The 2,743-nt window shown below is 28.7% G+C and overlaps 1 protein-coding gene across 3 annotated transcripts in view; it reads left to right on the forward strand.

The window, feature by feature from the left end:
* The window catches only part of LOC111621242 (transport and Golgi organization protein 2 homolog), a 36,709-nt gene that overhangs the window by 8,737 nt on the left and 25,229 nt on the right, over nt 1-2,743 (forward strand). Inside the window, exon 1 of one of the 3 annotated variants that reach the window (XM_023363320.1) lies at nt 858-943. The exons of the other annotated variants lie outside the window; for them this stretch is intronic. The gene's annotated coding sequence lies outside the window, so the exon portion shown is untranslated. Of the gene's footprint in view, nt 1-857; nt 944-2,743 lie in introns of those variants that run through there. 3 annotated transcript variants of the gene reach the window in all.

Raw genomic sequence — 2,743 nt, forward strand, 5'->3', positions numbered from 1 at the left:
GAGGGCTTATTAAACCTACTGATGAATGGCTAGCAAAAATTATAGAATGGAATAAATATTTCGAAATATATCACGATGAATCGTATAAAAAAGGCCCCGGAGTTGTACAGAATTAGTCAGTGGAAACAGTTTTACCTTTTACTTTAATAAAAGATTTTTGTAAATTAAGAACTATAATAAGAATTAATTATAGAAATCTTAAACAAGAAAACTATAAAATATTGAAAAGAATGCCTTCTGAAAATGGTGATTGTCGAAAAAAAATTAAAAAGTTAAGTAAGATAATCACATAATAAAAAATATAGCTCATTAATTTGTTAAATAAATATTAGACAAAAGACTTGTAAATTTATTGACGTACAGTACACTTATTAAATCCGAAAATTCTACAGTAGTTTACATTTAGTAGTAATTTAATAATTAAGAAATGATTTAATATTTTATCGTATTTTGTTATTTGAAAGATCTGTCATGTTGAAGTAGAGGGCTTGCTGTGACGTCACATAGAGCCAAGGTCACGCTAACAAATATACGGGATCTGGCTATCCTTGTAGTTTAAAGTCCTTGGCTCCAGCCAAACTTAGGTCTATTCGCGATCGAAGCGCTCGAAGTGGCAGAAATATTTATTAAACCAGTATACTCTGGTTCTCCAATTCAAATCGGCATTAGTCACGTACGGCCATATTATCTTTAATTATATTGGTTTTCTCAGATATTAAAATAAATTAAAATTAAAAGCATTATATTCGAAAACAAAAAGTAAATATTTACATTTAATTTAAATTAATTAATACGGCGAAGGAGTTTAAAATGTTTCTGATAAAGTGCAAAAAAATTTTTTTTAAATTTCGGAAAAGAACACCAGATGGCATTAATTGCCATCATCTGATATTTATTTACATACCGTCAGAATATTATTTTATCCGAAAATAAGAATTTAAGGGTGACGTATATAAAATTAATTATCTGATTTTAACTTTTATAACGAATTAATTAAATATTTTAATTAATTTCGCATTATAATCAAGTTTCTTATTAAAAATTAGGATCATAAACTAGATTTTTATAAGGAAATGTTATTTTTGCCACTGTTTTCCTAATTTATGACGTTTTAAATAATTATATTTTTTTTGCTGGTAGGATAACTAATGGTTGAGGCCTCCGAAGGCCCCAACCATAAGTTATCCTACCGGCAAAAAAATTTATTTTCTTATAAAAGATTGGTTTGGGGCCTCGGGCCCCAAATCAATCTTTTATAAGAAAATAGTTCCCAAAAAATCCCTCGATTAGAAAAATGTCTGAAGTCGACACTACGGCAGTATGTGGGGGTCCCCTAATTCAAATTTACCTGGACTCCGTGAAGCTATAATTGCTCTTAATGTAGATTTTGGTCATTTGACGATTAATTTTGATGTGCTTCTTGAACAGTGTGACATCAAACAATAAATGTAGTATGGGAGTTTGCCATTCACCACTACAAGCTTGGAAAAATCGAATGACGGATAGCAAAAATTACAAATGAAAGTCCAGCAACGATTGTATAATTGAAAGATTTAGGCAGAAATGAATAGCGAGTCTTAAGATTTTTAGCCAACGTCGAGAACGATGGATTGTTAGAAATATCTAAAATTAAATGCATTGAAATTATTAGTGAAGTGCCAAATCATTTTGGAATTGATATGAGTGTTAAAACCGTTAAGCATATTTTTTTAAAAGACTTTTCTATTTTTGCGATAGTTCAGTTGGGAGAAAGCCCTACGGTGACAAGTAAACGAGAAGAGGTTATGGAAAAAAATTTTAATTTTTGGGATGCAGTTATATGTGCAGATAGAAGTAAATATAGTCTTTTTGGATTTGATGGTAAAATAAGTGTGTGGAAAAAGCAAAATTAAGAACTCTCAAAAAATGTTCGACTCGCTATGAAACGTGGTAGAGGCTCGGTGATGTTCCAAAAATACATTTCATCTTCAGAGTTTTATAATCCTTCATTTTACAGAAGGAAAAATTGATAAGTTACGTTCGTGTAAACTCGAGTGCTGCTAAATTAGGTATCTGGAATTTTTTCTAGTTTTACTGGGATAATGATCCTAAGCATAAATCTGATTATACTATGACAATAGTTACTGTATAACTGCTATAAGGTGATTGAAACACTCCCATTATCACCAGACCTCGTTGTAATTGAGAATTTATGAAAAAATTTAGATGTAAAGGTTTTTACTCATAAAATTTGTAACACAGAGAAACTTAAAAAAGCATTATTTGAAGAATGGGAGGAAAATATTTCTAGTGAGGATAAGTCTGTGCAAGCAGGCTAACAAAGATGGTTCAATAAATATTAATTGCTGTTAAGGTGATAAAATGTTCATTGGACCATTTTCACTGTAATCTAAATTGTTACATTTTATTTATTTTTTTTATATGATTACAAAATTTGTAAATTTATTTTGATTGTAAAATTGGTTTGGAAGAACTTCAAAATGTATCAATCTGAATAAGAAACAATTACTGTTAATTTTCCTTTAGTGATTATTTTAATATAACTTGAAGTCCTGGATCACTCTCACTATGAGCCTCTGAATATATAATATGTTTTGGTAGAAAGTACTTGTAATTTATGAACATAATTATAATTTTTCAATTCATATATTATAAATATGCTCTAATAATTCATGATTCTAAGATGTATTCTAACTATATTGTATATATATTATTATTATATATTATTATATATTATTATATA

Source organism: Centruroides sculpturatus, unplaced genomic scaffold, assembly GCF_000671375.1.
Source record: "Centruroides sculpturatus isolate CEXI.00-Female unplaced genomic scaffold, Cexi_2.0 scaffold283, whole genome shotgun sequence".
Taxonomy (NCBI): domain Eukaryota; kingdom Metazoa; phylum Arthropoda; class Arachnida; order Scorpiones; family Buthidae; genus Centruroides; species Centruroides sculpturatus.